This window comes from Neolamprologus multifasciatus, chromosome 20 (assembly GCF_963576455.1).
Source record: "Neolamprologus multifasciatus chromosome 20, fNeoMul1.2, whole genome shotgun sequence".
Classification (NCBI taxonomy): Eukaryota; Metazoa; Chordata; class Actinopteri; order Cichliformes; family Cichlidae; genus Neolamprologus; species Neolamprologus multifasciatus.
The window spans coordinates 27,597,754-27,621,130 of record NC_140458.1 but is presented as its reverse complement, the minus strand read 5'-3'; the positions used below and the strand labels follow the sequence as shown (position 1 = coordinate 27,621,130).

The 23,377-nt window shown below is 38.2% G+C and overlaps 1 protein-coding gene across 2 annotated transcripts in view; it reads left to right on the top strand.

Moving 5' to 3' along the window:
* The first annotated feature begins 16,245 nt into the window (after window positions 1-16,245).
* LOC146495093 (hyaluronidase-1) overlaps window positions 16,246-23,377 on the top strand; it is a 21,372-nt gene continuing 14,240 nt past the window's right edge. Inside the window, exon 1 of one of the 2 annotated variants that reach the window (XM_085145761.1) lies at window positions 16,246-17,109. The gene's annotated coding sequence lies outside the window, so the exon portion shown is untranslated. The other variant, XM_085145763.1, reaches the window with a different exon arrangement.

Genomic DNA, 23,377 nt, shown 5'->3' with positions numbered 1-23,377 from the left:
GGAAAAGAGAGTTTATTACAGAGAAATGGCTCTTTCCAAAAATAAAAGCTATACTATACGCTTCTTCTGGGCTATATTCTCAGCAGCATATTAAACATATCAGGTCCCCATAAGGAGAATCATGTGCTAACAGCTGTCTATGACTCGGGTAAAGTTTGTCGCATGCTGCTTGTTATTTTTGTCCGCTTCCACTTGTCTTTGCACTAGGATGATGTCGGAGTAAATGTGCAGTCATATTCATTGTGTTCCCACTAGTGGTGTCAGCTACGGTGGCCCTGAGAGGCCAAAAGCGCTGCAAAAAGAAAAACACTTGCAAAAACAAAAAGCGCTGCAAAAAGAAAAACACTTGCAAAAAGAAAAACACTTGCAAAAACAAAAAGCGCTGCAAAAAGAAAAACACTTGCAAAAAGAAAAAGCGCTGCAAAAAGAAAAACACTTGCAAAAACAAAAAGCGCTGCAAAAAGAAAAACACTTGCAAAAAGAAAAACACTTGCAAAAAGAAAAAGCGCTGCAAAAGAAAAACACTTGCAAAAACAAAAAGCGCTGCAAAAAGAAAAACACTTGCAAAAACAAAAAGCGCTGCAAAAAGAAAAACACTTGCAAAAAGAAAAACACTTGCAAAAACAAAAAGCGCTGCAAAAAGAAAAACACTTGCAAAAACAAAAAGCGCTGCAAAAAGAAAAACACTTGCAAAAAGAAAAGCGCTGCAAAAGCACACACAACACAACGGAAATAGGAAAAAACACAACGGAAATGTTTCTGGGGAGACAATAACCGGACGGACCAGTTGACCAAAACATGCTAACAAGTGCACTGGGACTGGGAGACACTTCAACGAAGTGGAAGCAGAGCGGCCAAAGAGTAAACTTCCAAAAGTAAGTTCTGAATATTATGTCACTTATTTATGTGCAAATGTTTAATAACGAGGAGCATTAAAACATTACTGTTGGCCACATGCCGGCAAAGTTATGTGACATTAGCGATGTTTGTACTTTCAGCGTTTACTTTGTTTTAAAGTCTTTACTTTATACGCCGTTAGATAGTCGACCTTAATCTTACAGAGAATGTGATAATTTTGTGGATAATTAAAGTCAGTCATATATCCACAAACACAACAGGCTGAAAGTCAGTGATGCTGCTCGGTTTGCAGTCCTGAATATCACGGCACAAGCAGGATTCACTGCGCTGTTAATGTTAATTATGTCATATTGCTGCCTCTGTTCGGTGGTGTTGAGCCAAACGGACTTTAACTTGTGTTTGAACGAGCTGACGGTTCACTCATTGTAGCGACTTCCACAGTCGCTAGAGCCCGGGGATGGAGCCCGCCTATTTGCCTGACGCGCTGTCAACTTTAGCAATAATGCGAGAGGTGGAATTGTTTGCTTGTTTATTAAAGTGTTTACAGAGTAATGTCATCTCAAGATTTGGACTCTTACAACGTCACAGGCTCTAATGTAACAAGACGAAACATGTTGTGCAGCGGTCAACAAAAACTACGGCTACCCAGCCCTCCTCTCTGTCAAAATCAAAACCAGTGAATGACAGACTGACAGCGCCCTCTTAATGTCGCCGCTAGCACCCACGTGACTCCCATTACACATCACCATAGCAACCAAACAAATGAAAACCCAGTGATCATCAAAAAATTCAATACATTTAATTATGGTTCCTACACTCATTAAGCTGAAAGAAAGATGCTTTAATCACAGCAGTCACACATGTGTCCACTGTACCAGCTGGGAACTCTTCTTGTTCAGCACTCGTAATAACACTAAATCCTCCTGTTTGTAGCAGTGTGTACACCTGAGACTGTCACCTGTCTGTCTGTCCTGCACTCTGTCTCTGTTTCTTTCTCTCTGATTGTGGAATAAAAGTATGAACATGTATTTATAAGTTACACTTGTGTTTGAATCCTGCAGCTTATCACGCATTTGATTTCCATGTGTGACGACTGCAAGTGTCCAGAGTGAGGACAGACTGAGGGACCCACTGCTGCACATCATCTGTGAGGCTTTGCACCCCCAATGATCCACCAGGAGAAACTCAGCAGTGTGTGAGGAAGAGGAGGAGGAAGAGCCAGCAGCAGCTGACAGATGGAGAGAATAGACAGACTGTTCCCTGTTTGTGAAGGACTGCTAGGAAAGTTTAACATAACTAACTGTCTGTCCTGAATCAGTCTTATTAGGTAATGTTCAAATAATGTTATCATCCAGTGTTTTCAGTGTGGGAGAAAGTACTCAGGGCCTTCAAGTTACACACTATGAAAGGCAGCAACAAGTTTAATATTCAGAAACCTAAAGTATGTATCAGCAGCTGAATGGACCTAAAAATAATTGTTTGTTTCAGTTCTATGAAGCTTTGAGTATTTTGGATCAGTAGCACTGCTGTGTTTGTTGCATCATATCGCTGTAATTGTTTATATGCTTTATATATTCTGAGGTAAGTTGATCTATAGTGTTACATCATATTCTATAAGGATGTTATGTGTTTGTAGACTTTCTGCCCAGTTTGTCCCATTTAGCAGAAGTCAGCCTGTTTAAGGCTCTGATATCTATTCTGTATGACTTAAAGCAGTTATGACATGGTCTGATTTTCTCACCCAATAAAGGAATATTCAATATATCAGTCTACTCTTCATTCTATCAGAAACAGTTATCACAGCTCGTACATTTGCTTCTTCCACACATATATGTAAGCATTGAGCCAAATTTAGTAATAATGCCAACATATTAAAAGAACAATATTTGTCTCTTATATATATAATACATCTATATATACACTGTCACAGATACTTGTCTTTAAGTGAAGATTTAAGGTGATAGGAAATATAAATAAATGCAACTTGAATCTTTACTGAAGCTCAGTGTTTGACACAGAGTTCACTCACATGTGCTGTACCAGTGTACCTGCACATGTGATGTGACAATAGAAGTGATTTGATTTGAGAGTTCAAACTCACTGCTGTAATAACTGATAATGATTAATATAATAACTATAATATTGGCCATCTCATATTTACACTGACTTTAGTCTCATGAACAACATTAGCTAATTGTTATTTACTAGCTAATCTTAAATGACTGTTCAGTACAGATATGAAGCCCAACAATCATGTTTTACAGTCCTGTGGTCTCAGCCTCAGATACTTATTAAATCACACAAAGCTCGTGTAGAAACAAACAAACGAACAAAATATGTTCTCCTTCATTTCTGTCAACCACACGTTTCCCGCTATCATGGTTGCTAGGCAACCTGGGCAGCGCGACGGAGGCTAGACCGTCCCATTTCAGACCCTGAATTGGGAAACAGTCCCTGAATTGCTGTATCCCAATTCAGGGTCTGCAGCCTTAAAGTACGCAGCCTCAACGGTCCTCAAGGGCTGCGTACTCAAAGACCGCTAAGGCCGGAAGTGTGAGGCTTGTGAAATGGGACGGTCTAGCCTCCGTCGCGCTGCCCAGGTTGCCTAGCAACCATGATAGCGGGAAACGTGTGGTTGACAGAAATGAAGGAGAACATATTTTGTTCGTTTGTTTGTTTCTACATGAGCTTTGTGTGATTTAATAAGTATCTGAGGCTGAGACCACAGGACTGTAAAACATGATTGTTGGGCTTCATATCTGTACTGAACAGTCATTTAAGATTAGCTAGTAAATAACAATTAGCTAATGTTGTTCATGAGACTAAAGTCAGTGTAAATATGAGATGGCCAATATTATAGTTATTATATTAATCATTATCAGTTATTACAGCAGTGAGTTTGAACTCTCAAATCAAATCACTTCTATTGTCACATCACATGTGCAGGTACACTGGTACAGCACATGTGAGTGAACTCTGTGTCAAACACTGAGCTTCAGTAAAGATTCAAGTTGCATTTATTTATATTTCCTATCACCTTAAATCTTCACTTAAAGACAAGTATCTGTGACAGTGTATATATAGATGTATTATATATAAGAGACAAATATTGTTCTTTTAATATGTTGGCATTATTACTAAATTTGGCTCAATGCTTACATATATGTGTGGAAGAAGCAAATGTACGAGCTGTGATAACTGTTTCTGATAGAATGAAGAGTAGACTGATATATTGAATATTCCTTTATTGGGTGAGAAAATCAGACCATGTCATAACTGCTTTAAGTCATACAGAATAGATATCAGAGCCTTAAAAAGGCTGACTTCTGCTAAATGGGACAAACTGGGCAGAAAGTCTACAAACACATAACATCCTTATAGAATATGATGTAACACTATAGATCAACTTACCTCAGAATATATAAAGCATATAAACAATTACAGCGATATGATGCAACAAACACAGCAGTGCTACTGATCCAAAATACTCAAAGCTTCATAGAACTGAAACAAACAATTATTTTTAGGTCCATTCAGCTGCTGATACATACTTTAGGTTTCTGAATATTAAACTTGTTGCTGCCTTTCATAGTGTGTAACTTGAAGGCCCTGAGTACTTTCTCCCACACTGAAAACACTGGATGATAACATTATTTGAACATTACCTAATAAGACTGATTCAGGACAGACAGTTAGTTATGTTAAACTTTCCTAGCAGTCCTTCACAAACAGGGAACAGTCTGTCTATTCTCTCCATCTGTCAGCTGCTGCTGGCTCTTCCTCCTCCTCTTCCTCACACACTGCTGAGTTTCTCCTGGTGGATCATTGGGGGTGCAAAGCCTCACAGATGATGTGCAGCAGTGGGTCCCTCAGTCTGTCCTCACTCTGGACACTTGCAGTCGTCACACATGGAAATCAAATGCGTGATAAGCTGCAGGATTCAAACACAAGTGTAACTTATAAATACATGTTCATACTTTTATTCCACAATCAGAGAGAAAGAAACAGAGACAGAGTGCAGGACAGACAGACAGGTGACAGTCTCAGGTGTACACACTGCTACAAACAGGAGGATTTAGTGTTATTACGAGTGCTGAACAAGAAGAGTTCCCAGCTGGTACAGTGGACACATGTGTGACTGCTGTGATTAAAGCATCTTTCTTTCAGCTTAATGAGTGTAGGAACCATAATTAAATGTATTGAATTTTTTGATGATCACTGGGTTTTCATTTGTTTGGTTGCTATGGTGATGTGTAATGGGAGTCACGTGGGTGCTAGCGGCGACATTAAGAGGGCGCTGTCAGTCTGTCATTCACTGGTTTTGATTTTGACAGAGAGGAGGGCTGGGTAGCCGTAGTTTTTGTTGACCACTGCACAACATGTTTCGTCTTGTTACATTAGAGCCTGTGACGTTGTAAGAGTCCAAATCTTGAGATGACATTACTCTGTAAACACTTTAATAAACAAGCAAACAATTCCACCTCTCGCATTATTGCTAAAGTTGACAGCGCGTCAGGCAAATAGGCGGGCTCCATCCCCGGGCTCTAGCGACTGTGGAAGTCGCTACAATGAGTGAACCGTCAGCTCGTTCAAACACAAGTTAAAGTCCGTTTGGCTCAACACCACCGAACAGAGGCAGCAATATGACATAATTAACATTAACAGCGCAGTGAATCCTGCTTGTGCCGTGATATTCAGGACTGCAAACCGAGCAGCATCACTGACTTTCAGCCTGTTGTGTTTGTGGATATATGACTGACTTTAATTATCCACAAAATTATCACATTCTCTGTAAGATTAAGGTCGACTATCTAACGGCGTATAAAGTAAAGACTTTAAAACAAAGTAAACGCTGAAAGTACAAACATCGCTAATGTCACATAACTTTGCCGGCATGTGGCCAACAGTAATGTTTTAATGCTCCTCGTTATTAAACATTTGCACATAAATAAGTGACATAATATTCAGAACTTACTTTTGGAAGTTTACTCTTTGGCCGCTCTGCTTCCACTTCGTTGAAGTGTCTCCCAGTCCCAGTGCACTTGTTAGCATGTTTTGGTCAACTGGTCCGTCCGGTTATTGTCTCCCCAGAAACATTTCCGTTGTGTTTTTTCCTATTTCCGTTGTGTTGTGTGTGCTTTTGCAGCGCTTTTCTTTTTGCAAGTGTTTTTCTTTTTGCAGCGCTTTTTGTTTTTGCAAGTGTTTTTCTTTTTGCAGCGCTTTTTGTTTTTGCAAGTGTTTTTCTTTTTGCAAGTGTTTTTCTTTTTGCAGCGCTTTTTGTTTTTGCAAGTGTTTTTCTTTTTGCAGCGCTTTTTGTTTTTGCAAGTGTTTTTCTTTTTGCAGCGCTTTTTCTTTTTGCAAGTGTTTTTCTTTTTGCAGCGCTTTTTCTTTTTGCAAGTGTTTTTCTTTTTGCAAGTGTTTTTCTTTTTGCAGCGCTTTTTGTTTTTGCAAGTGTTTTTCTTTTTGCAGCGCTTTTTCTTTTTGCAAGTGTTTTTCTTTTTGCAGCGCTTTTTGTTTTTGCAAGTGTTTTTCTTTTTGCAAGTGTTTTTCTTTTTGCAGCGCTTTTTGTTTTTGCAAGTGTTTTTCTTTTTGCAGCGCTTTTTGTTTTTGCAAGTGTTTTTCTTTTTGCAGCGCTTTTTGTTTTTGCAGCGCTTTTTGTTTTTGCAAGTGTTTTTCTTTTTGCAGCGCTTTTTGTTTTTGCAAGTGTTTTTCTTTTTGCAGCGCTTTTTGTTTTTGCAAGTGTTTTTCTTTTTGCAGCGCTTTTTGTTTTTGCAAGTGTTTTTCTTTTTGCAGCGCTTTTGGCCTCTCAGGGCCACCGTAGTCAGCGTTAATCTGAAATGACATTAACGCCACAACACGGCAAATCTCCGTTAACAAGCTACCGCAGATCACCCGTGGGGCTGGACAGCGTCAACACGTTAACGAGCAAACTGCGCTAACGCACTAGTTTCCCACCAATGTAATTGAGCGTTGCATGGCACATCCGACATACTGTTTTACTTTCGTCCATGACGCGCTTACCTTCAGGGTCATACTTCACATGAAGACCAAAATAGTTCCAAACGCCAGATCTGAATGAGGGTGGGGGAGCTTCAATTTGCCATGTTGCAAGGAGCTTAGCTTCTGTCTTGCTAGCTTGCGCTGCGCTAGGTGGATCTGCGCTCGACAGTGCAGCCTAGGCGGAGTAGTTGAACGCAGATCCACTGAGTGCTCAACACAGACAGCATCGTCAGAAGAAAAGTTGATAAAATAAATTAAAATAAATTTAAAAAAATTTATTGTTCGATACATATGCGTACTGAACCGAAAACACTGTATCGAACGGTTTAATATCGATATGAGTATCGTTGCACCCCTAGTATGTATGTATGTATATGTATATGTTAGGGGTGCAACGATACACAAAATTCACGGTTCGGTTCGGTTCGATACTTTGGTGTCACGGTTCGATATTTTTTCGATACAAAAAAAATGTTCATGCCTTTTTATTAATTTGTCATTTATTAAATTTTCACGGCACATTCTGCACCACATCTCTGTGCGTTCATCATTTGTTTGAAGCCAGCTCACCTCCTGCAACCACTTTTCCGAGAATACGCGCTTCTTTTGTGGTTCGGACTCCTTCTGACATTTCTTTGGAGGTGGAGGAACATCACAGTAATTGCTTAAAGGAGCTTCTTCGACGTCTTTAAGAGTTTTAAACAAATGTCTGTCCTCCTCCTGAAAATCTTATGTACGCAAACACGCGTTGCAACTTCTTATCTTGTGCGGGTTTTTATTTTGACAGCGAATGCGCACCTGCGGACGACTTATGTGCAGCCCTGGTTATTTAGCTCGTCATATTGCAGCCACAGAAATTCTTTTGTCCATGAAACCATAAAGCTGCACTTTCTTTTTGCCTTATAGTCTGATTTGTCATAACTTTTCCGTTTTGTCACTTCTTCACCCTGACCTGTCTTATTTGGCTCAGCAGAACTAAAATATATATCCTGCTGCTTTTACACACGCACTAACATAACGCTCAGCGATTCTCTGCGCGATCAACCTCTCACATCTTTAAGCTGCGGGAGATTTCACTTGTCATGTTTGCATAGTAAACTAACGATTGATAAGATGATGTCAGAGGAATTGGTGCAAATTATCATCACTCACCAATCAGTACTGTCGCTTTCTATACACAGTTCACGCGATTGCAAAGTGAAAGCAAAAAACAAGCGCAAATTCAAACGCGATTTCAGTATGTCACATATTGACAGTGGCCGATGTCAATGACATAATTACCCAGCTACATTTCCGAAAGAATGCAAAAGCATTGACATATATTTTTCCTTCCTACGATAGCCCGACGGGCAGGGCAGAGATAGATTTTGGTAGCCCGACTGGAAAAAAGCCCCAGGACGTCGGGCTAGCGATTTTGCGAGCCCTGTATCTGATTGAGGAATCACTCATCTTTGGAAAAGAGAGTTTATTACAGAAATGTCTCTTTCCAAAATAAAAGCTATACTATACGCTTCTTCTGGGCTATATTCTCAGCAGCATATTAAACATATCAGGTCCCCATAAGGAGAATCATGTGCTAACGGCTGTCTAAATGACTCGGGTAAAGTTTGTAGCATGCGTGCTTGTTTTTGTCTGCTTCCACTTGTCTTTGCACTAGGATGATGTCGGAGTAAATGTGCAGTCATATTGGTTGTGTTCCCACTAGTGCTGTCAGCGTTAATCTGAAATGACGTTAACACCACAACACGGCAAATCTCCGTTAACGAGCTACCGTGGATCGCCTCATGAGTGGGGCTGGAAGAGTCAACACATTAACGAGCTAACTGCGCTAACACACTAGTTCCCACCAATTGAGCATTGCTGGCACATCCAACATACTGTTTTACTTTTGTCCATGACACGCTTACCTTCAGGGTCATACGTCACATGAAGACCAAAATAGTTCCAAACGCCAGATCTGAATGAGGGTGGGGGAGGTTCAATTTGCCATGTTGCAAGGAGCTTAGCTTCTGTCTGCTAGCTTGCCCTGCGCTCAGTGAATCTGTGTTCGACTACTCCGCCTAGGCTGCACTGTCGAGCACAGATCCACTGAGCGCTCAACACAGACAGCATCGTCAGAAGGAAAGTTGATAAAATAAATTAAAAATGTTGTATTGTTCGATACATATGCGTACCGAACCGAAAGCACTGTATCGAACGGTTCGATATCGATACGAGTATCGTTGCACCCCTAGTATATGTATATATATATATATATATATATATATATATATATATGTATATGCGCATATGTATCGAACAATACAAAATTTTGCATATATATGCATATACATACATATACATACACACACACACACACATATATATATACATACACACACACACACACACACACACACACACACATATATATATATATATATATATATATATATATATATATATATATATATATATATAAATGGAAGAAGAACGGAAGTATACATAGTATTTATTGTTTTCCTTGATCATTTTGATGCAATTCACACATTGGGAATGTCACTCTCACTGCTGATAATGAGGTTCTCAAATCATCAAGCCAATAGAACAATACAACAACAAAGCAGCGTGTACAAACACAATGTGGATGGGGAAATGTGTTCCTGATTTGAACAGAACTGCATCAAGAGTGGTGACAAAAACATTCATTTTGTGAGAATTGCATGAAAGTGGCTGAGAAAAACCTAAAACCCCACACCCAACCTGAGTAATGTTAGTGACAATGTCCATCCCTTTATGACCACAGTGCACCCACCTTCTGATGACTACTTCCAGCAGGATAACAAACCATGTCATGTGGCTGAGATCATCTCAAACTGGTGTTGTTGTCTGTACTCGAATGGCCAATAATCACCAGATCTTGCGCCAATATCATGTCAGTATGGACCAAAATCTCTGAGAAATGTTTCCAGCCCCTTGTTGAATCTATGCCATGAAAAATGACTAATACAATGATGTCATAGCCTCTATGACTTTTTGAAGGTGGTATTCAGGTACAAAACAATACCCAGAGAGGAGCATCTCCAAATAGGTCTACACAGTGAGAAGAACACTGAATTTTTTATACATGGAAATGATATATTAAACTAATATGAAATAACAACACTTGATTTTAAATTTCTTGCTGTTCTTGAGGAAATAAACACCACCTAACAGTCTGTATTATATTTTGCACAATACGAGCAGTAAAAAGCTGCACCAACATCCAATAATGGGCTAGCCGGGGAGGTCTAACAGCTCAATTCATGCCCTGCACGCACCTCTCAACTACAGTCACCACACTTGAAATGTCTGCATGTCATTGAATGCACTCACACAGCTACCACACTGAGTGCCAGTATGGAAGTGAGTGTCTGTAGTGAATAGATGTTTCAAAGAGAATCCCCACTGAGTGAAAATCCCAGTCAAACCATTCAAATTTACAACATAATTCTCAGAACCTGCCACACAGAACATGTTTCCTGCTTTCACTAAAAGATCCAGCCTCTGATTTCTGATGTTTTTTCATATATTGTACTTTCTATGCACTATACTGTTGCCATTTTAAACAGTCTATGCCAGTTTGAATAACCACTGAGATTTTACCAGCTGATCAGCCCCCAGGAGAACTTTGACAAGAGCAAAAAGGAAGGTTCACACATTTCAGAAGACCCTCATTAAGACAGTTTCATGCATCTGATCTTGATATCCCAGGAGCATCACTCTGTGAAATGCACAGAGACACCATTGTCCATTGTTGTTCATTTAAAAAGCAAATTAAATCCTGCACTGACATCACGCCAGCACTGAGAAGAGAATAGTTTCTGTCTGAGCTGGTACATTCTGGAAATTACCATATTTTGCAAATGTCTAAGTAAAACGTTCCCCCTCAAAGCCATCCATGACTGTGATGGGTGCAGTACTGAACGGCACTGTGGCGCTGTGACAATAAGTATGACAGCCTTGAATGTACTGGAACATAGAAAAATGTTAAATATGTTGGACTAAAAGGTGACATGTACTGCAAGGAAGCTACCAAACTAGCAGCTGTCACCTTGTCTTTGTCTTGGTAATGATGTACACAAATACTGGACTGCACTACAACATTTTTTTAACATGTGTTTTCATGATCAGGACACTGTGTGGTAACCATCTCATGATGTCATCAACTGATTTATGGACATCATCATTTTGGCCATCTTTCTTCTTTTCTTTTTTATAAACAAACGTTCATTCTGCATCCCTGAATAAGTCACAAGTTGGAAATTCTGAGCTCCCAGTCAGAAATGTTTGTGGAACTTAAACCTGTCCTGTCAGTGTTGTGTATCACTAAATAAGCCACCCACAGAGCACTGATCAGGCTCCAAAACAAATCCTGTTTTTCCTCAGTTTTTCTGGAGCATGCCAACTTGAGTTCCCGAGTTCCAACATTCGAGATCAGAGTTATCTGGAAAACAGCATATTTACTGTGGATGCACCATATCTGTATGAGAGGGTGGAAGTCTGAGTAATCACCTAACAGTAGGATTGCACCAATCCAAATCTTTCTATTTCCTTGACTCTGGGTATCAGCGAGTAGCCTACTACTGTAAGACCAAATCACATTCAAACCCATAAGAGAAATAAACACTATACATCCAAGAACAAAACTTTACTGACTTGGACTTGAATACATTAACTGTATGGATGTTTTACAGAGAAACAGAAACATATGAATAAAATGCAAAGTCCCTCCTATGTGCAAACCATATTATTTGCATGATAAATGCATTAAAATGCTCCAAATGGCCCCCTAACCACAAATACTGAAGAGAGTTTCATTTATTTCATTTAGACAAAGAGATGAGGAGCAGACATCTAACGGCGCAGAAAGCACCTAGCTGTTATAAAAACCCACTCCACAGAGCCTTAACAACAGGTGGATTCACCTTTTTTTCTTCTAAATTGACTCCTGTCAGGTACAGCTGTTATGAAAGAGGAAATTAGCACCAGAAACAAAAATTATTTTTTTTGCACTCGGCTGTAAATGTGTTTATTTCTGCTCCATTCCTGTTCTGGGCTTCATTTTTTAGATGTTATTGCTTGCATAAAACCCTTCTAACACAATTTCCATCCCATGATTCAACATGTCTTTACAGGACCCAACCCAGCATCCCTCTCTGTTATATGGGCAGACGCTTAATGACATAAGTGTTTTATCAATGACTCCCACTGTGCAAATTAGAATTCGGGCTAGCGTCTGCATCCTGGAGATGTTCAAATACCACAGAAAGACACAAAGTGTTTTTATATTATTATATATCATTTTTAAAAATCTTTGCATTGACAAGAATCGTATCCACTGCTTCTGACAGCCGTTGAGCTTGGGATCTTAGGGTTCTTCCAGCTGTCAAATCCCAATTTAACCCCAGTGTGCTCAGCAGTTTGAGAAACACTGGTTTAACCTTAAGGTATTGCTGGTGAACTGCACATAAGCTGTGTCCTCCGAATGCTCCATCTGCTTCACTTTAGAGAGGGCTGAAGAACTCGTCACGGCAGCATAATACATAGTACAACACGCTGTACGTATAAACACGTCTACGTGCGATATACATGAAACTAGACGAGCAATGAAAGGAATCAAAAGAAGCACTGGCATAATATAATAAAGTCTAAAAACTTTATTTAAAAAACCCACAGATGTGTTATGGCTGCAGGCATGCATACTGTACATATGAATTCAAACCTACAGTTTAACGTCCGCACACGCAGTATCAAATAAGTAGAGCTGCACCTATGTAGGTTGCTGCTAAAGTTTCCTTATTTCCCCCCACATGTTCATCACAGTTGGATCAATGTTTTACATCAAATACATACGAGCTTTATCAAAACACTTCATATGTAACCAATTCAGCTATAGGTATATGTGGTTTTAAGAATACTTAATGTGTACCTGAGGGACATTAGTAGCTTTGACAGCCACCGAACGAGGATGGGCTCACTGATCAATAATGGAACTCATCAACTATGACAGCATGCAAAATATAATAAATAGATAAGTAGATATAAACTATAATTAATGATTTTTAAACATTATTAATGAGGAATAAAGTTTCATTAAATATAAAGTTGTTATTTATTAAATGTAGCTTATAAAGTTTTGGAATATATTTATGATCAGTCACAAATTTAATTACCAACATTTTTTGACAAAAAAAACCCCACATACTGAACTCAAGAAGCTAAACTGAGGATCACATGATTCTCCCACCTTCCCATTCAACCTCAGAATCAATTTCCTAAAAAACACAAAGAGTGATTCTGAGAAGAGTTAAAATTAAGTGCTAATTTTGCTCAAGTTGGCCACCCCTGATTCTCAAATATGAATATTTCCAAATCAGTGCAGGGTGGTACAACGAAAAGAGCAATTAATTTACTCTTAGGCTCTCGTATAAAGAATCATATTTTTGGTTAGCCTTTTGATTGGAGGTAAGGCCACTTTTCATTTTAATGTCCCCCTGCAGAGCACTGAAGACTGGCTTTGAAACAATCGCCACTTATTTGCAGCTGCAGACTAAAACAATATTCCAGGCTCCCACATCACTCTGTCACACAAACCATACTCAGAATTCACTACACAGAAAATGAGTCAGTGACACTGGCTTCCTGTTAAATTTAGAGTCAATTTTAAGATCCTGGTCTTGACCTGCAGAGCTGTGCACGGATTGGCACCAGCCTACATCTTTGATCTGCTACAGCCCTATGTCCCTAGCAGGTCTTTGAGGTCATCTGATCAGGGCTTACTTGCTTTAAAAAATACTAAGAGGAGGACTAAGGGTGATAGAGCTTTTGCCACTGTGGCCCCGAGACTGTGGAACTCTCTCCCCCAAACATTAAGAACTGTGGACTCAGTAGCTGTTTTTAAAAAAACAACTCAAAACTCACCTTTTTAAAACTGCTTTTGGTTAATATTTTGCCTGTTTTATTTTCTCTTTTTAAATGTTTTTATGACTTGTAATCTTATGTGCAGCACTTTGTGATTCTGTCTTGAAAGGTGCTATATAAATAAAAATGTATTTATTATTATTATTTAAATACTTCCCACTTCCTGTATCAGTACTGGTATGTTGATTCACGAGTACCCAACTACTGGACTTATTTGTTCATAGACTTTTTAAAATTAAAATTAACAAAAAAGTGCGACTGACCAACAAGTCGGTCTGAATAGTGATTTTTCAACTTAGGCTATGGGTACTTAAGTAAAAGCTTAATATTATCAGCACATGAAAAGAACGACATACACAAAACAATTAGCCTAAGTTTTCTCATCCAGGTGATCCAAATAATTATCTTTATATTGAAGGATTATGAAAAGCTGCAACAATGTAAACAGGCTAAGTATGCAGTATTGCTATTTTATTTTTCTGATATGTTCACTGGTGTGGTCCCTGACTGTCACATTTTTCAGCTTTAAGCAGTGTTTCTCTTTTCATTTTTGTCTGACCGTGAATTTTACCATAAAATTAAAATACTATTGGCGGAGAAGTAAGGAGATGCTGCATGTCTTGCCAAGATAGAGATTGTGCGAATGCAGTTTGCGCCTTTGGCACACACCCTGCAGCGAAAGAAGATGATTCATTTGAATCAGCAGGTGAAAATGACCCTCAGGCCACTGGTTCTCTGTTACACAGTGAAAGTCTGAGGAGAACAAGTTTATGTTTTAAAATATATTAAAAAATCTTCAGTTTTTCAGGTGTATTTTAACATTAATTTATTATTTCTTCTCAAATGAGGAAGTGACTTATTTCGAGCTGAGTAGTGTGTCCAAAAAGAGGCAAGCAACTGAAATTCACGAAAGGTATGATGAATATAGCACAAATATTAGGTAGCTGACATGCTGCTGTGATAGCTACCATTTCCCAGCATGCATTTAGCTTTGGGGTCATTACCTCATCTGTTATAATTTTATTTTTAAATGCAAAAAAGTATAGATGTGAGTATGTATGTGTAACTTTTAAAGTGTTTTATTCAGGTTATTAATAAAAAAATAGCATTGACAACAGCATCCCTATGAACACAGAGATTTATGTGATCTATCAGGACTGGAATGGAACAAAACCTCAGAAGCATGCAGAAGAGATACAACAACCGGAGAACTGAGAAAGTCAGAAGCACGTGACACAGATACAGCGCAGATACTGAGATAAAGATACACCGCATGGCATGTGGTGGATGCTTTTATCCTTAGCTCCCCACAGCGCGATGCGGGAATTTTTAGTGCAGAAGGCCTCAGTGGGAATTACCAAAAGAGGTTATAAGATGTAGGAGCAGCTATGTATCAGATACTGTAAGCAATGCACTGAACTCCACAAAAGTACGCCTTCACAATCAAGATGCAGAATGAACGCTCATACATAAAAGATTATTCGATATATGGTATTTTCAGAGTTGTAACTCAGTGGTAAATTATTGATATGTTTAGAATGTGTTCATCAAAAGTGGGATTGCATTTAAATTGTATGAATTATACAATAATAACAACTAAAAAACATTTAAACAGTTGAAGAATTCCCTACTAATCCAATAATTTTATAGTTGAATTATCCATATTGGCTTACCCAGCCAAACAAAGACCTAATATTTAAGGGCTACCAATTCCTATCCTATACAAATAAACAAAGAGAGGTAAATTAGGAGCAGGGGAGGATGAAATGAAAGCAACTAAAAGAATTGCAAAAGGAAGTTTCAAATATTGTAAGAACGCTTCGTGCAGCATGAAAAGAAACAGAGCCTGGGACTACACAAATCTATAGACTAACAGCAAGAAGAAAGCACAATTTACAGAAGGAGTACGAGAGAACAGGTGGTATTCTTTGACCAGGTTATTAGCTATTATGTGCAGTGACAGCCCTAATGGAAAAAAATGGCAGGGAGCTAAAAAGAGAGAGATGGAATGTGAAAGGTATGGCGCCTAAATAAAGGGTTGGGATAGAAACATATAAGCGATAAAATGGAAAAAGAAAAGAAGACAAAGACAATGAAGAAAAAGATGATGGAGAGAGGACTAAACAAAGGAACGAATGTGGAAAATTGGAGGATATAAATGCACATTTTTTTCATGTAAGTGTAATCAGCCTCAAATACAAGACGGGCCAGTCCACTGATGCATGATTTATCCCAAGTTAGATTAAAAGTGGCTTTTCATATGTGTTCATATAATCACGCTGCTACTATCAGTCGAGGATTAATGTTGTTGACAGGGTCTGTACATACCTGCCCACCTTGGGTACTTCATCGTTTCACACGTGAGCACAGGAAGAAACATAGAGAAAGAGGATACAGTAGTTTATTCCTGCATCACACCAAGCCAGACAAAGCTGGTGTCTCCCTGTGAACCCTAGATAAACAGGGATCAACAGAGGTAAGCATAGAACAACAGAGTCAAATGTGGAAGAATCAAGATTAGGGAGAGAGGGATTTTGGTGGGAGGTAGCGAGCTGGAGCAGAGGGATGGCTAAAGGAGGAGAGGGGAAGTTAAAAGGAAGTTAAACAAAACAAATTGTGTTTAGGGTAGGTTAGAGGACGAAAGGTGACTGAGGGGAAGAGGAAGAGGAGAAGATAGGAAGGATGAAGAGGGAGGACGAAAAGACGAAAGACAGGTGTGATCCTCCACAGCTCGGGTGTTTGTTCAGCCAAGAGCAGCAGCGGTAGAGCAGGGGATTATGGGATTACAGTCGGTGTCACTGGTCATGTGAGTCGACATGGACGCCACTGACCCTGCTTACCTTTAGTAAGGAAGCTTAAGTTGGCTGTGAAGGCGAGGTCAAACATGCACGCACACACACACTCCTGCCCACGCATCTTTCTATCTGGCGAACGCACCGTCAATGTCTAGCCTCTCTTTCTGAATTTTTTTAACACTTTTATTTTCTTTTTTCCTTTCTGTTAGATTTCCAACCCTCTATTTCCTCATCCTGATACATAGTCTCTCTCTTTTCAGATGTGCTCTGAAATTTTGTAATTTTGCTCCCTTCCTCGCTCTCTCCCTTCTGGATGTCAGACTTTTTTGCTGCATGTTATACATGCACAGCTCATCCATGCCATCGCAAATCCAGCGGGATTCCATGTTTTTTCTCTATGGGAGGTTAAGGAGTAAAACTGAAGACGGAGGAATCAAAAATTTTAGTGCAGGAAGAAGAAACTCTCACATTGTCCAGTGTGTGAGGACTAAACACGGGAACAATGTTGGTCTTGGTAAGTTTATTTATTTAACATAAAAAAAGAATGATTTAAACCAAAATGCAAATACATTTAGCAAAAGCATGTATGTGAGGTGCGGGCGACAATGTTTTAGCCTCAAGTTACCATATCAACAAGTTGATGTATCAGGTAAAAAGTTACGTGTAGTTTAGCATTAGTTGGTTTCACCGCAGTAGTGTCTGTGTAGAAATTTTTTAAATTTCTTTAAAGAAAATCTGCACACCTGAGTTACATGTCATTCACTTAGAGAATCCACGATAATGTGCATAATATTTTGTCATTTTACACACTAGAACTTTGAATAAATGTAGAGTAGCCATCACTGTTACATTAAGAAAAACTTCTGTGATGTCGTTTAAAAGTCCTTCAACAAATATGTAAGCACAAAAAATGTATTAAAAGTTTATAACACTGTAAATAGTCAGGAGCAGATTTGGGCATTTATTAACGTATTTGAAATTCAAATGTTTTATTTAGAGACCCATAATTGAATGCTGCATATCAGTAGTCACGCTGGTAAATACTGATACAATTTAACGATGTACAAGGTCGTCACTGGGGAACGTTCAATTGTTACAGAGTATTTTAACAATAAATATCCTGATAGCTGATTAGTAACTATGTTAAAGTTTTCGTTAATATTATATTTTCTTATATCCAATGTGTGTGATTCATGTGTGTGCTTTGTTATTGTATATAACAAACATATATATATATATATATGACTCTATACATTACTATTTGATATTGTGCCCCTGTAGTGCATGTCTACAAATTCAGAACTGCATTAGACAGTTTGCATTTCAATAACTATAATAATAAGGGCCACGGATGTGTAATATGAAATCTCGTTTTTTTTCCTATGAAAATATATAGATATTGCTATAAAATAAAAAAGGTGTTTTGAGGAACATTAAGTGCATAACAATCTTTTCTAAAATCTTTTTAGAATAATTTTTTTTATTTTGAGTGTTGTATTGCAATAATAAGTAGCATGACTCCTGAACAAAAGCCTTCTCAGTCGGTAGTCATTAGTTCAGGCAATTCTTGACTAGCTGTTAAACTTTTAAAAAAAATGTATTAATTAAAAGGTTTTTGTTTGTTTGTTTTTAGTGCATAATAAAGCACCTTGAGCTCCAAGCGAATACATGTTATAAGTAACAGAGGTAAACCTGAGTAAACACAAAAGAACACCATTTATCTTTTGGGGGTTTGGACACCAGGAATTCCAGTGCATATTTGGGTCACCTTCTGCTGTTTTAAATGTGCTATGTAAATAAAAGTGACTTGACCTTTAGAATAAAAATGGTACTTTTTGTACGCACAAACAAGCTGCCTCTCAACGACACCAACAAAAGCGGCAATCATTCTGAATGTTTCGCCTCTACCAGGAAGGACTCACATTAGAGTGAGTCCCCAAACTAAGTGGCTACCGTTAGGCAACATCCGCGGTTAATAATAAGTGGGGAAAATGCTCACCTTCAGAGATTGCGTGTCACCTTCTTGAGGTCGTTTCCTGCTCTCTAACCTCTAATGTGGAAGTCCGGATCCATAAGCTTAGAAAGAGACCAAATTAGTATTGAGCAGAATTGAGTTCAGCTTATTAGTGCGGCTTTCCACAACATGACAACCTGTGCCCACCCACCAGGGGCCACAGGTTGTCATGTGGCCCCATGGGGAAATATATTGCCCACCCCTGCTCTAACCCTTTAGATTTCCTGCCCAACGTGTGTCATTACTATCATCATATAAATAATTGAAGGCTTCATATGAATGGGTTTTTTAATTGTTACTGTGGTTTTGGCTGATTTCCTGTCCGTATTGACTAATGTCAGTATTTGTCTTCATTGAGCAAAAGCACACCAGGACAGACTGGACAGTGCAGCCACAAATTAAAGGTAAAAAGGACAGCAAGTTTCTAATATGCAGACAGTCTGTTGTACTGAACTGTAGCCAACTTGAAGTAGTCAGTACCAAAGATAGATAACAAGTTACAGTTGCCAGGCTTTCAAATGAAATCTAAATTTAATATTTTACGCTGTTATGTCTTGCTCTAATGGATTTTTTATTCATTAAGTGCATTTTTTTAAATTGTATTTTTTTTTACCTATTTGATGATGACAAGATCAAATCTGAGTCTCAGCAGGTAAAAATAACAGATTTCCTTGTGTGATTGGCACAGCATGATAGCTTTCACGGGACACGAACAGACAAATGAAGTGTGAGATCAAAAAACCTCGAGAAACACATCAGAAAATCACTGAAAATGATGGATTTATAACAAATTCATTAACTCCATTGTGGCTGAAAGACCCAGTAAAGAAAGCAAACCTTTTATGAATAAACAGCAGTGTAAGTAAACTATAACAATCAACTAAAAGGAAATCAACCTCCCATACACACAAAGCATTAATTTTCTTTTTTTTTCCCTGTGCAAATCTTTTGTGTAATATAAAGCTGACACATTGGGGGCAAACAGGACATGTAACCCTTACAGCTGCAGTGCCCTTTACTTGCTTGTAGAGGTGGAGGGTTCAGGATTCCAGACAGCAGAAGAGTTAACATAAACAAAGGCTTATTGACGACAGATTAGCTGGATAACACATTTACCACTCACTACTAGCAGACAGACAGGGATTATATAGAGTATTATGGGATTATGGTTATGGAAAAAAAATAAAAATAAATTAAAGACCAGCTTTGTAGTACTAAAATACCTTGAAACAATAACATGTGATTGGGAGTTCATTATGTAAAATATACATTACATCACTTAATGCAAATGCTTTCAGTTTTTACCACTGACACATCTTTTAAAAGGTTGCATTTTAGAGTGCACCCCACAAATTGTTATGAAATATTTGGAATATATGAGGTTCTAGCAAATTGTCTAGAACCTGTCTGCAGTTAGAAGCTAAGATGCATCAAAAACAAGATTTCAGAGAACAATAACAGTTACTGCTTATTGTCTTCACTGCAGGGCACTGCACCGTGTAACCTTTGACCTCCTTGGAATTATGCATTAATATCTTATAGCTTGTTTAGCATTTGTAGTGTATATTTTATAGATCTTATTTACACTGGCAGGCAAAAAAAGGGTCACATATTCCAATATTTTGCTGGACCATCTATGGTTTGATGACTTTGATGGCAGACATTCAACGTGGCATTGTTTTTAAAAATGAATGCTGTGTCACATTCATGTCTGTACAGAGCTGAGTTAATTTTGCTTCAAGGTCTTGTCTTGATAATGGGAGAGTCGTACCACTGAGTAAAGTCTTCTCCAGTACATCCCAAAGACTTTTAATGGGATTAAGATCTGGATACTGTGGTGGCCAGACCATGATGATCATGCTCCTAAAGCACTCTTTCGCAATTTGAGACCAATGAATTCAGCTATTGTCATCTTGGATCACGAAGAAGCCATCAGGAGAGCAAAAATCCACTGATGGACACACCTGTAGAATCGGTATTCAGAGTCAGCCAACTTACTTTTTGAGCATATATTGTTGCTGAAGCTAGACTGGAACAGGAAAAACCTGGACTCCTCAGACCACATCACCTTTTCCCGCTGCACCCTATCAAATTCGGCTGACTGTGACAAAGTGGGTGAGAACACCATTTGTCCATATTCTTAGTTAACATTCTTGTTTTGATTTAACCATATTTCACATGTAATCTGCAAAAGCCAAACATCTACTATCCCGGGTTTGTTTATGTTTTGCACTTTTACAGATTATATAATATAACATCTTGGTTTAAATCAATTCCTACAAGTTTGTTAAGTTAACACGTTATTTATTTCAACTGTTAATTTGTATTGTTTAAACTTACCTACCTGTCTTCCAGAAACAAAAGGAGGAAATGTAGTTTTACTTCCTGCTTTATAGCTTCTGGATTCATCTGAGGTCACAGGATGAGACCAAGTGCAGAAGGGGAAGAATTCTTGTAATTTCATAAAGTTGATTTTAGAGTGTTTATGGAGAAATAGACTTATTGTTGTAATATGTATTGATTACACCATAGAGTTTATGTTCCTAGTAAAGAGTAGTAGTAGTCATCTTACCTACTGAATGGAATAGTCCAGAGGAGAAATCGTTTGGTTAAGTGGACTATTTAAGCAGAACTCAGGTGTTTGAGGAGAGAGGACCAGGTCAGTGTAGCTTAATTTCCGTTGATTTAAGTTCAGTTATGTTTATTTGAACTGAGTTAATTAAAGAGTTGAATTTCTTATTCGTTTCTTTGTAAATATTGTTTGGGTCACAAAATGGTGAATAAATCACTTGCTACACTGGACAGCATCAGTCTCCTGCACTTCTTTGACCGCTTAAGTCAAGTCCTACCACACTGACTGATAAGTGGTTTTCTTAAGGCAACACAGCTGTTAAGGTCCAATCCCTTGGTATGTCTTCCAACATGATTCTTGCTTACTGCATCACTTAGGGTTAAATAATCTGTAGCCAGCGGAAACTTATTCATCTCAAATCCAAGTGGTGATTTCTATTTTTTTATTTTTTGGCCATGCAGTTTAATTTACATTAAATCAATGAAATGACTTGAATACTTTGTACTAAAGCAGGAATATGATGGATTAATATAAATGATTCATTCTGTCTGAAGTTAACCAAGCCTTCTGCTCGGCCGTAACGATTTCTGTGAAACTGTCCAAACCTTGGATCATAAAAAGGGAAATCAAAGATGGTTTAACAAAAAATATTTTAAAAATTCGATAGTTCAAGATAGAATGACCCTCTTGAAAGTAGAATGAAAACAGCGAAAAGTATTCTATAGGCTTTATTTTACAGTATTGTGTAATTTCTTTATATATCATTACAAGTTCGTCACAATTGCCACTTTAATTATGTATGCTCAAGTATTGTATGTGATTTTGAGTGCTGGATTTTTTTATTTATTTTTTTAATCAGGCAGGCATTTTCTGATTCATTTTGATGATAAGAAAGATAGCTGAAATGTTCAGGCTTTTACCTTTAACACGTTTTTGAGATATTCACATTCACTCTGCGATTTCAATGCGCAGAGAAAGGCTTGAATCTTTAAAATGATTTGATGTGAATCTAAAATTCCACAGCAATCTTTATAAATGTTAACATTTATCAACATTACATTTTTATGCAAATCCGAGATAGTTAAGCAGGAAATGTTCTCGAAACTGGCTCATCTGAGATGGGATAAGTTGCTGTTTAAAAATACATTAGTGTTTTCTATGTTTTTCACAAATGCATGTAGTGTAGCTTTCTATCATAGCTGTGCAAACACTGTACTTTGTGTTATTTGTTCAAACGGGGGTGTGTGCAGACATTACTTGACGGACAGCCATACCTCACGCTCCAGTTTTGTTATGTTAATTTCAGGTTTCTTATTGGCTAAGTCGATCAAATGTATCGACAATTAAAACCACCAGATATATAGAAGTATTGAGGGCAGTGGATGCTGTGACATCCTTATGCATTTATTTGCAAGCAGCATATTAAATGTTGCGGGAAGCTGGTGGCATTTAAAATTCTACTTAGTCCCCAGCAGGCTCTCAAATAGTGGGACATTTCCCTTTTTAATGGCTTGTTAGAGAGTATGCAGCTATCTGTGCTCCCGAGAAGAGTTGCCACTGCTAACAAGCAATTGTTAGAACATTTTTCACCAAAATGTGACAAGCACCTGGTGAACAAAAAAAAAAGAAAACGTCTGGAAAGCACAAGAATGCAGCACACCCTTGTTAACACAGAGGAATTGGACACAATTTGATAAAGTGAAGTAAAACTGACAAACTTCCTTTAAGTTATTGCAGATTTCGCTTGTTAATTTAGATTTAAACTGTAAAAGGATGGCACTCGTTTCGAGAGGATTACCTCTTACAAAAGGCCTAACATCCAGCTAAATGACACGCTTACCTTTGTTATACATACTAATAGGCTCCTGAAGGCTTTTATGTTTGTTTAAGAGCCGTCGTACTTTTAAGATTAGAAAGATTAGCCCTTTTCGTTATTATTTATGTGCACAGTCTGTCAGGTTGCGCTGCAGTTTTTAAACTGTACAGCTGCCAGAACATGTTACTGTGTACCAGTACAATTCACTGCTCCTAAAAACCAAATATTTTTCTTTTATTCCAAGAGCTCCACTGGATAAATGGTTTTCTCCCTACCTTGACCACAACCTCTGGCAGAAGAGGTACCGTATCTCAGTAGGATCAGCATAAATGCATAAAAAGAAAACAATTCTGTAGAGACATGCACTAAATGGACAAAAG